Source organism: Carassius auratus, unplaced genomic scaffold (genome assembly GCF_003368295.1).
Source record: "Carassius auratus strain Wakin unplaced genomic scaffold, ASM336829v1 scaf_tig00030951, whole genome shotgun sequence".
Classification (NCBI taxonomy): Eukaryota; Metazoa; Chordata; class Actinopteri; order Cypriniformes; family Cyprinidae; genus Carassius; species Carassius auratus.
Genome location: NW_020525886.1, coordinates 154,581 through 167,127, shown reverse-complemented (window position 1 = coordinate 167,127; position 12,547 = coordinate 154,581). Strand labels below are relative to the sequence as shown.

Below are 12,547 nucleotides of genomic sequence, written 5' to 3'. Positions count from 1 at the left end.
TCGTCCAATTGTCTATGAAACCTATATTATTCTGCGGGCACCCCTTAGACATTCAGCAACTGAGTGATGACAACCTGCTATGCATCTCATCACCACGGTAAGCAGGGAGTGGACCAGAGCATATTACAGGGTCTGACATCGTACTTGCAAGTTCACACACCTCTTTAATGTTATTTTTAGTGATCACCGACTGCCGAAGTCAAACATCATTAGAGCCGGCATGAATAACAATCTTACTGAATTTACATTTAGCATTAGCCAGTACTTTTAAATTAGCCTAGATGTCAGGCGCTCTGGCGCACTTTCATCAAGTTTCTCAGTGGGTGCATCACTGAGTTGGGAGAACCTGTTCTAATCGTAACAGAAGAGCAGTGTTTTTTTACCCACGACTATGCCGCCTCACTGTCACCCAGTTGCCCTGCTGCAGGGGGGCTCTGTTGCCGGAACCGAACAATGTACAGGAATCCCTGAGCTAGACGCATCCAAAGCCGTACCTAGAGCCCTAACATTCTTACTGTCCTCAATTAAAGTTTGGATGTGTGTCTCTAATTCTGAAATCTTCTCTGTCAGCCTAACTATGTCCCTAAATTTATCACATGTGAATCCCTCATCAGTGATAGAGATAGATAAACTGTACATGTGGCAAGAGGTGCAAATAACAATAGCAGGAGAAGCCATTACTCACCGTGCTTGATTTAATATTCTTACCACAGTTGTTTGATGAACTTGTGAAAAACTTCAGCGAGAGAGAGGAGAGGAGAAAAGAAACAGCGATAGGTAAAAATGAAAACGCTAAAAAAATGTGTAACCTATTGAAATTTTATTCTAAAAAACAAAAACTACATATTTACAGACTGTGAACAGCATCATACAGGCTGCTGTCAATAATGGCCTTTGACATCCAAGAGCTGCATAACATTGTGCACAGAATGAGCAGGACAGTCATGGGGATTTTGAGGAGGCTGATTGCCTTCTCCACCACAGATGACAGGCAGTGGAAGAAGCTTTTCTTCTGGTAGCTGACACAATAGATGGCTGTCATATACAAACTGAACCTCCAGAAAGTGAAGCCTAATGTTATTTCAACAGGAAGCGGTTTCATTCTGTTCAGCTGCAGGTCACCACCATGGTGAGTACCTTGATATCTTTGTTGAGTATCCCGGGTCTGTGTATGATGCCAGGGTGCTGAAGAACACTGGAGGCCTATCCACCTGCAGGAAACACATCCTGGTTGATGGTGGGTATCCTTGTTTGAGTGCACACATCTGCCTCATCACAGCACACAGAGAGCCTGAACAGAATCCTGCACAGCTTTGATTCAACACCAATGATGCTTGTGCACAGAACATTGTTGAGAGAGCCTTCAGGATGATGAAGACCAGCTGTGCTCCATCTTCTTCTTCAAGGCCCTGGAAGTGAGTTCTGCTTTTGTGCAGATGTTGTTGCATGCTGTGCAATGCTCCACAACCTCCGTCTTCTAAATTTAGAGGATCATGACGATGATACTCTGGAACCCCAAAACACAGAAGCCAGCACAGGAGAGCATGTGCGGGACAATCTGACCACAGCTGTGTCACACCAGATGACCGTGTGCAGCTCTTCAAGAGCAGGATTACCTGTAGGACAAATGAACAGGTTAAGACTCTGTGAATCAGTTCATGTTCTCATAGTGCTGTAAGGGAAACAGGTCAATTTAGCTCAAAGGGAATCATTTAAGATTTTAAAGGGAATTTGAACAGAATCACTGTTTCACGGCTGGTCAGTGAACGAGCCATTTAACATCAAATCTGCGCTGGATACTAATATCCAAACTATAGTGAAACACTATCAATTAGCACAGTAACAAGATCGGCAGTTTAAGACATTAACTTGTAAGCACAAAACACAAGATACTTCTCTTTTCAATATGAATAAGTCTTTATTAGATAAATCTAAGACATATAAACTAATCTAACACATAAACGCACGCACACACACATTCACACAAGTTGCAGGAAGATCGAAAGTTAGGGAAAGATGAGTTTAAGAGAATGGAAATATGGAATCCCCAGTTTACAGCAATATGTTAAATTGCATAGACATGAACAACCATCAATCACGTAATTAGCCCTCGCATTGAGTTCCTCAGTGAGGTTAAAATTATATTAGATACACCAGCAAAGGTCACAGTCTGGAGGTAAAGTTACTTGCGTCTCCTGTGAAAGAATCCCGGTGAAAGGGCTATCCTGAGGTCGTTGATTGGCTGGAAGTTCAGTCGCTGAAGTGACGTCTTGGGGAGCCCGTGCTTGGGCGTTGGCTGAAGGTGCAGAGTCGTGTGGCTGGTTGAAGTTGAACGGGCAACCGAGGTCAGGCGTCGGAGACTCGACGTTACAAAACTTAACTCAGAACACGAAACTCTCAAACGGAAAAGAAAAGAAATAAAGTTTGACGAGACTAGGTTGTGTTCCTTCTCATCGTGGCTAAGTAGCAGCAGGCGTGTGCAGGCTGAAGCACGCTGGAACCGCGCTCAAAGAACACTGATGGCTAAACAGCATGGCTATAAGCTAAAAGCTAAAGCTAGGTAGCAAAGCTACAAGCTAAAAGCTAAGAGCAGGCTAAAATGACTAATAGCAGCAGCATAGCTAGAGACTACAAGCAGACTCCAAAAGCAGACTAAAAAGCAAGATTTCATGGTGTCCAAAGTATTTAAAGTGGCTTGTTGGCCACACCTCAAATGTTGTCTTGACCAATCAGATATTGTCTTGGCTCGGGGGTATCATAAATCATTTGTTTATCTTACCAAGCATGTGGTCCGAATTTGCAGGGTCTAATTTTCGGACATGATTCCTATTACCAGATTATGATATATTTTACAAATAAATGATTGTCAGGACAATATCAAGCAAGAAAATACAATCACACAGATACCAGACATGACTATGTATCCTATAGTTATCAAAATAAAAACATACACAATAAGTGATTATAACATGATAGTCAAATGTGTGGGTTACACATAAATTAATATGGAGTGATGCGATGGACTGATTCATTTATAAGTCTTTTTGAGTTCATTCTGGTCCATATATATGTACAAAGCAGTTTCTTTGCCATTCTCATGACAAAGACTTTTGTGGAGACAAAATCCCTTCCCCCCTTAGGAATTTCAGTCTGGTTCTGCTAGGTGGGGAGGAAGTCAATGGAAGTGTTTAACTTGATCTCCTGGGTTTACATGTGATGTCCAGCATTGCATTTCCATTACGAACAACACCTTTGGCACCAAATTTCTATTCTTTGAATTGAAATTGTAAATAATTGTTCCAGTGGTGTTTATGTTGAAAGCTGTTGTGTGAACAAGTTGGTTGGTCATCTTGCTTGGTTCTTGTGGCACTAGAACTGATTTATGACTTCCTGAGGAATTCAGCTCGTGTTTCAATGCACACAGCTTTTAGACTCTTTAATTTGTCTGGTTCGACTCATTTCTGTTACATATATCCCCCTTTCGATCGGCGAGGTGTTTAGGTGAAGACATCGTCGATCGCTGGAGAAATAAAGGCAGAAGAAGCAGACAAACACAGCAAACAGCAAGACAACACCTCCATGACAGTTACTGTACTGGTGCAGGCATCAGGTTATTTAGGTACACGTGGTTAAGTTCAATTAGTCAATGTAGTTTAGCACCTTGAGGATAGTTTAGATCGTCTAGGAAATTGTTGTTTTACTTTGATTCATCAATCGAATTTGTGGTTAACTTTGTTTGGTTCTTCTAGGTTGTCTTACTTTACACGTTTACCATTAGTTTTCTAGTAAGCTCATTTTCAATTCAATTAATTGACCTATCATGCATGAAGCTCTCTGGCTTCCATTCAGTTTAGAGTGGCTGGCGGATATTAGGTGTTGCGAGTCAATCCTAATATCAGACCTTCGACCCTCGCAGGCTGTCTAGGCGTTTCACCTACTCAGGAAAGAGGGGAAGGAGAAGGATAGGTAAAAGAAGAACAAAACAAAACAAGGCTGCTGTGGGTTTTCCTAGCATGTGTTACAACTACTATTGAGCTAGGATGTCAGGTGCAGCTAGTGTGTCGTGAACCTTAACTTAGTGTCAGGTGTTCTACCTATTGTGAGGATGGCTGCACGTTTCTTCATGGTGGGTGTGTGTAACTTTGTTACACTAAAAGTTGGATATTCTACCTGTGGGAAGAATATGTTTGTTGAATGTGTTATCAGTAGATGTGTTTACCTCTGGGTGTAGGTAATGTTGTGTGTGTTACTGGTGTAGTGCATGTGTGGTCAGATTTGTTCAAGTCTGTGTTGTCTCCCCCTTTTCCTGGCATGTCACTGAAGACTGGCTCTCTGCGTCCTTGGCTTGGATGAGGGCGTGTCCATGGTCTAATGAGGGTCAGTCCAGCAAGGCAGGAAGTTCTTTAGCAGACAGTCGGAGGCAGTTTGGCATGGCTGTGTGCAGCTGGGTTGCAAAACTTTGTCTCCTATGTTGCATTCTTCTTGTGATGCCTTCTGGCTGTAGCAGACTTTCTGACCTTCTGTGCTCTGGTGGTTGCTGTTGCACAGACAGGGAATGTGGTTCTTGGAGTTGGAGTTCATTTGACAGTTTGTTAGTGACTGAGGTGATGTCCTTTGATACCTCAGATTTTTCATCAACAGTTGGCCGTGAAAGACTTGTTCGTTCTGGGTTGTTGTTGAACAGGTGCTTGTCATCTCTGATGTGGTGCACCAGGTGATCACCGGCCTTCCGTTCTGTCGCTGGTCACAGCGAGCATGACTCAGCTTTGTGGTCATATGCATGTAAATTGTCTTGAAAGAACTCTCTCAGTCGTTTCATGACTTGTTCCATGTCTTCTGATGGTAAGCTGTCATGTTCTTGTGCATACTCAGCACTGTGCATGTCTGAGTGGTGCTGAGGTGGGTTTTGTTGTCGCTTACCCACACGAGTTGCTCTTGGATGAGTCAGGTGATTACCTTTGGATATCTGGTTAGGTTTCCAGATGTTCTTATCCTTTTGGTTTCTTGAGAAGCGTGGCTGGTCCCATGGATTTTTCCAGCAGTTGGGCTGAAAATGGTCGTGGATATGGGCGTCACGTTCTCTGTGCTCTTGATGGAAGACTCTGGTGTTGTGATGCCACTGGGTGTCGTCCAGTGCAAGGCTTGAGTCTTTGTTGACAGAGTTCAAGAGTGTGGATGTTTTGTTACCTTTCTTTGCGGCCAACTTCTGCTTGTTATAGGCCTTCTGTGTTAGGTCACGCAACTGTTGGATGGTCATGGAGTTCGGACAGGCCATGACACCTAGATGGTGACTGACTCCAGGGTGCAGATTTCTTAGAAAGAGGCTTTTGAAGTTCACATCCTCTTCAAGGTCAGGCTTGTTGTGTGCACCAAAGTAGGCTTGTCGGAGTCGGTTGTAGTATGCTTGTGGAGTCTCTTGACGACCTTGTTTGGTTTCCAAGGCAGTTAACAGTCCATGTTCAGACTCTGGGTCTGTAAACTCTTTAATCAGGACCTCACGAAGTCGCTGGTAGTTTGACTTGGTTTGACTGGGCTGTCGATCTAGGAAGTTTCGTACCTCGGGACTGGACGTGGCTCTAAGGAGGTATAACCAGTCTCTGTCAGTCACATGAGGTCTCACTTCCAGATGAAATTCGATATCTCGCAGGTAAGCTTGGATGTCGTGGCCCTCTGTGGAGTTCGGATTGAACCTGCTGATGTTTTCAGACAGCTTGTTGAGGTCTTTGATGGTCATCCCGTGTGCAGCTTCAAGGTCTTGGACGGGAGGTTTTCTTTCGTTGGCAGGAAAGGATTGTGTGGCGAAGGCAGGTGAGGTTTTGGGTTGTGGCCCTTCGCTCCTTTCGTCATATGCCAGTTCTTGGACGTGGGACTCTGCTCTGCTCAGCAGTGATGAGGCTAAGAGAGGTTTCTCTTTCCTTGGCTCTTGTTTGTGCTTGTAAGCATTTTGGAGTTCTTTTCTGACCATGTAGAGCTCATCGTTGGTATCGTCTAGTTGTTGGGTCAGATTGTCCATTTCAGTTCTGTACCTTTCAAGGTGGTCTTTCAAAGCACTGATTTCAGAATTCTTGTTTCTGATGTCTAGCTTGACTTTCTCTAGTAGCTGTTCGGCATACTGGAGTCTGTTTACCAGGTCTTTTTGAGCAGCCGTTGCATGTTGCTGGTCGAGCTGAGCTGCTGCCAGGGCTGCTTGGAGCTTCATAACTTGTTCCGTTGTTTCCTGCTCCCTCTCGCTGGGTGCTTTGAGTTGATCTTGAACTTTCACTTCCAGCTTGTCTATGCGACGTTGAGCACGTGTCAGCTCCTCTTGAAGGTGGGTGATGTGCTTGTCGCTCAGTTTCAGCTGGGTTGTGAAGGCATAGCTTAGTGAGCTCGTGATCTTGACTAGCTCCTCGTGGTTGTGGTTCTGGCTTGAATCTTGTGTCAGGAATCTTCTCAGGGTTAGGATTATTATTAAAAATAATAACAGTTCAAATGTCTTTGGAGTGAGGCTGTCTGTCATGCCTCTCAGCCAAATGTTCACATCTTCCCCATGGGAAATGGGGTCTGTAGTCTGCGGCATGTTGGCACGCTGGGGAGAAGAGAGACTGACACAGATCTCTGTGGAGTAAAAGCCTATGTGTGGTGGGACAACTAAGTGTTGTATCAGTGATTGTGAACCACTAGTGAAATGTGGTGATGACTGTGTTGGTCTCAGGGTGTCTAAGTAGACTAGAGATGCGAAGACTTTGTCACTCTAATGAGGAAGAGGAAAAGAGAGACAGAGGTGAAAAACAAATTCAAATGACAAGCAAAATTTCTGTTTTTTAAATGAGGAAAATTATTTTTTTCCAATTAAATGTTATCAAAACGTAAACAATATTATTATATTTCTTGCTTTGGACAAAAGAATACAATAATAATTCTGATATCTCTTTGCTTAGTCTGACAGGATTGACACCATACACCTTACAGTTGGACCGCTCACCAGGGAGGCTGCGAAGGCGACAGTTGTTCAACACGTATCTCTATTAAATTGATCTCAACGTTGGATGAGATGCTAAAACTTGGATTGCGTTTCCAAATGTAGGGAGGTTAGGAAGAACAAAGGAGAGGATGATTACAATCAAAATTCATAAGGATGATTCGTCGTCTTTGGCACGATTGTGTATTTAATTCACTTAGAATTGATTGATGGTTCTTACATGTCCTATAAATGTAAAAAGAGAAGGGGAAAGTAAAGGAGAGAGAGGACGGAGAGGGTAAGTCTCAGTAGCGGTTATCTCAACTACAAAGAGAGCGTTGTGTTAGTTGCTATACAACTAATCAAACAAAATAAACTTTAAGTGAAAGAGAGTTGTCTTTCTAATTTATTTGAACTCGTAGTGAGGGATAACAATGTCTCCTTTTAGGGCTCAGGTGTGTCGTTCCCAGGCTAGGATACACAAAGTAAAGAAATGGTAAGAAAAAGTAAAATAAAATAAAAAAAATTATAAATGGGCAAAATATGCAAAAATGAAATTAAAAAGAGGAATTCAATAAGTAAAACAGTAGTGGTTAAGTGTATAACCAAAACAGGAAGGGGGTAAAACGCATTAAAATACGTAAAGGTCTGAGTAGCATATATTCAGATGGGTAATAAATAAATTAGGAAGAATAAGTTTACTTAAACTTCCAAAGTTCAAGGCTTATTCATTCCTAAAATAATTAGGCCAAAAAGAGAATACTAGAAATAAAAGATCATATGAAATGATCTGAGAGGGAAATTTTAAATGATTCAAAATAAATTTAATTTTTCAATTAAATTTCAATTTGACAATTAGTAATTGTGAGTCAGTATTTCCCTTTCTAGTAAAATGAAAATAAGTGGTTTAGTGAGAAAAGAGAGCAATAAAAGAGAAAGAGACTAACAAGTGTTAGTTAAGATGGTTAAAGATGGTTAAATCACGTCAGCGTTGCCCAAAACACACTCTATTCATCCACTGGATTGTAATACTAACGGCTAACCTTTGAGGCTAGTGGCTTTAGCATAGACTTCAATGTAAATGCAATGGTTTCGTTAGCTTAGCAACACCGTGGAGTTTGTTTACACTAGTGCGCTGTGCGTGCACAGTTCAGAGTTGCTCCGGAAGTACGTTAAGGCTTCCGGGTCACGGTCGTCACTATGGCAACCAAAACACACTCTAGTGGATTAGTGCATGAATCGTTGCATTGTTGCAAATACAGTTAAGCATGTTACATGAAATGTCGGCTCATTTCAACACTGTACAAATAACAACACCGCCTTCAGTTGGTTTTGCGATGTGGCACTTAAACTCTCAGTTCGTATAGAGTTAAATTTATCTTAATTCAAATAGCAGCTTTTGCTGTAGTTAGGGGGACACAGCGATAGCGATCTGAATCTCGGTGCCAGTTTCTCTGGACACAAACACAAAAGTTTTCCTTCGCTGTTGGTACACAGTTAAAATTTACTTGATCAAGCTTTTAAAACACTCCCATTCAAATAACTCTCGGGCACACGCAGTGTTACGCGAGATTGCATTCACTTTGTGAACAGACACAAACGGGCGAACATTATTCTCTAATGTTTAACGTTAACTTAGGGGAGTCAAATATCAAAGCTCTAGCTGCTTTCACTCATTTGAGGGGACGCGCTGCTTACGTCACGGGTCACACAAACACACACACATACGTCTCGACTCAGCTTTCATCCGCAGCAAAATAAAAGATTAAATAACTTGGTTTATGCTCACAATTTAGATTAAACTGCCCACATTCTCCACCATTAAAATGTAAGGGAAACAGGTCAATTTAGCTCAAAGGGAATCATTTAAGATTTTAAAGGGAATTTTAACAGAATCACTGTTTCACGGCTGGTCAGTGAACGAGCCGTTTAACATCAAATCTGCGCTGGATACTAATATCCAAACTATAGTGAAACACTATCAATTAGCACAGTAACAAGATCGGCAGTTTAAGACATTAACTTGTAAGCACAAAACACAAGATACTTCTCTTTTCAATATGAATAAGGCTTTATTAGACAAATCTAAGACATATAAACTAATCTAACACATAAACGCACGCACACACACATTCACACAAGTTGCAGGAAGATCGAAAGTTAGGGAAAGATGAGTTTAAGAGAATGGAAATATGGAATCCCCAGTTTACAGCAATACGTTAAATTGCATAGACATGAACAACCATCAATCACGTAATTAGCCCTCGCATTGAGTTCCTCAGTGAGGTTAAAATTATATTAAATACACCAGCAAAGGTCACAGTCTGGAGGTAAAGTTACTTGCGTCTCCTGTGAAAGAATCCCGGTGAAAGGGCTATCCTGAGGTCGTTGATTGGCTGGAAGTTCAGTCGCTGAAGTGACGTCTTGGGGAGCCCGTGCTTGGGCGTTGGCTGAAGGTGCAGAGTCGTGTGGCTGGTTGAAGTTGAACGGGCACCCGAGGTCAGGCGTCGGAGACTCGACGTTACAAAACTTAACTCAGAACACGAAACTCTCAAACGGAAAAGAAAAGAAATAAAGTTTGACGAGACTAGGTTGTGTTCCTTCTCATCGTGGCTAAGTAGCAGCAGGCGTGTGCAGGCTGAAGCACGCTGGAACCGCGCTCAAAGAACACTGATGGCTAAACAGCATGGCTAGAAGCTAAAAGCTAAAGCTAGGTAGCAAAGCTACAAGCTAAAAGCTAAGAGCAGGCTAAAATGACTAATAGCAGCAGCATAGCTAGAGACTACAAGCAGACTCCAAAAGCAGACTAAAAAGCAAGATTTCATGGTGTCCAAAGTATTTAAAGTGGCTTGTTGGCCACACATCAAATGTTGTCTTGACCAATCAGATATTGTCTTGGCTCGGGGGTATCATAAATCATTTGTTTATCTTACCAAGCATGTGGCCCGAATTTGCAGGGTCTAATTTTCGGACATGATTCCTATTACCAGATTATGATATATTTTAGAAATAAATGATTGTCAGGACAATATCAAGCAAGAAAATACAATCACACACATACCAGACTTGACTATGTATCCTATAGTTATCAAAATAAAAACATACACAATAAGTGATTATAACATGATAGTCAAATGTGTGGGTTACACATAAATTAATATGGAGTGATGCGATGGACTGATTCATTTATAAGTCTTTTTGAGTTCATTCTGGTCCATATATATGTACAAAGCAGTTTCTTTGCCATTCTCATGACAAAGACATTTGTGGAGACAAAATCCCTTCCCCCCTTAGGAATTTCAGTCTGGTTCTGCTAGGTGGGGAGGAAGTCAATGGAAGTGTTTAACTTGATCTCCTGGGTTTACATGTGATGTCCAGCGTTGCATTTCCATTACGAACAACACCTTTGGCACCAAAATTTCTCTTCTTTGAATTGAAATTGTAAATAATTGTTCCAGTGTTGTTTATGTTGAAAGCTGTTGTGTGAACAAGTTGGTTGGTCATCTTGCTTGGTTCTTGTGGCACTAGAACTGATTTATGACTTCCTGAGGAATTCAGCTCGTGTTTCAATGCACACAGCTTTTAGACTCTTTAATTTGTCTGGTTCGACTCATTTCTGTTACAGTGCTATTGTTTAAGCTTCTGTAAGTTGTGAAGGTAATTTTAAGACTGTCAAATCAAGATATACATATATTAGTTATTTAAGAAATATAAATACTATAAAATCACATAAATATGTATAAATACACATGTAAGTATTTAAATTTAAACATGTGTGTATTTATATATACACATAAATATATTACACTCATAACTGGGAATTCATATTACAGTTGAAAATGAAAATGTTACAATTTGAAAATCTAGAAACATATCACATAACATAGCATACCAACATATTTACAACAAGTTTAATTTTATAATATGTATTACTTTATCCCTGGGGTATATTTTAGAATTCCACTTTTTTTCACTCATTTTTGATTCCCAAATTTAAAGTCCTCATCTACAGTTACTGAAATGAAGCTGCTGAAGTTTATTTCCCTGACATTATTATAGAAACGTCTTAAGAAATGTCCCTTTTGCTGTTGCTTTAAGTTCTATTATACTACTTTATGAAAATGTTAATGTGGTTTTGTCTGAAGCTTTGTGCTCTTATCCATGTAGAAATGAAAAATATATAAATAAATACATAAAGAGAATAATTTGTATGGGTATTTCTCTAAAATGTTGCACCCATTCGCAAGACAACATTTTTCAGATGTTAAGATGTTGCTTGTTTAAAAACAACAACTGGAAACTGCTACAAAATCAGTGTGCACATGTGGTTCAAAAGTTATTTGCTATTAAGTACTTTGCAACTGACAAAATAGCAACTGGAAATACCTGGAAAAATATTATAATAATAAAAAAAACCAGCTAAATCAATGATGATCCTAACATAAATACATATAAAGAGTGTGTGTAGTTAAGATTAATTTTAATTTATATACTTACTGAATTATGCTTTCCAGTGAATAGGGTTTAATCAGTGGATGAGAACAAGATTGTGTTCATCAGTCTCTGTAACATCAGAACAGGATTTACACATTACTGATGATTTATGATCAAACTGAGGCACCTATTAATAATAGTTTGCCTTGTAAGTTATCCAACAATTTTTTTTAATCAAAATATCAACACTAGTAAAATGTTAATTAACTCATTTCAATTACTTAAAATGTTGTAACTTTATATCATTAAATTACTTAACGAGCCGTCTGTAGAAAGCAGCCTTAACAAGCTGAGGCACAGCCTCTGATCGATAATGATTATTAAACATATTTTTAAACTAAATTTACAAAATAGTCTCATCAGTTTACAATGTGTAAAACTTTAACAAATCAGTCGTTTACTTGGATTATGTTAAACAAGTACACTTTAACCACAATGAACAGCGTTTATCCATAAGGTACTTACACTTCAAAACAGCGGCGTCACGATTCTCCAATTTTCCGTTATTTTCGAATATGAGTATGACGAGTCCTCTCCCGTGGCCTTATGGGATAGAGTAGTGTCCATCCTATGCATACTACGGAATTCGGCCGGAAGAAGTAGGCCATCCGGGTACATCTCGCCTACTGTTTTTCGAATACTAAGAATTCGGACACACTACTTGCTTCGCATACTGTTTTTCGCCTACTATATAGTATGGAAGATATTCCGGTGTGGTGGAACATCACATGAGGTGCGTTCCATTCGACAGGGTCCCTACGCAGTGTTCACTGCTCCCTAATCCCTGAGCACGGTATATCAGTTGAAGTGGACTTCACTGACAATAACCGCTAATTTGGAACACCCTGCAAACGTAATCAAAGAAAGTCACCGATGGGGTCACGCAGATTATGATATAAATATATAAGACTACATTCATATTTACATTTTTATTTACAATCACATTTATAATATCTACACTATACAATAAAAAATCATTGAGTACTATATAATGAAAAACATATGTTTATTATACACTTTAATTGACAATTGCTGCTATTACTTGACTATTAACAGAATTGAAGCCCTGCTGTCATGCAAATATGAAAATAACTTTTATTTGGTTAACTGTAT

The 12,547-nt window shown here is 40.2% G+C and overlaps 1 long non-coding RNA gene across 1 annotated transcript; it reads right to left on the bottom strand.

Moving 5' to 3' along the window:
* Positions 1 to 816: 816 nt before the first annotated feature.
* On the bottom strand, positions 817 to 12,126 carry LOC113080342 (uncharacterized). Its single transcript, XR_003281841.1, has 3 exons — positions 11,900 to 12,126; positions 11,438 to 11,503; positions 817 to 1,616 (listed from the first exon to the last, which is right to left on the bottom strand). It is a non-coding gene; the product is annotated as an uncharacterized LOC113080342 (long non-coding RNA).
* Positions 12,127 to 12,547: the final 421 nt, after the last annotated feature.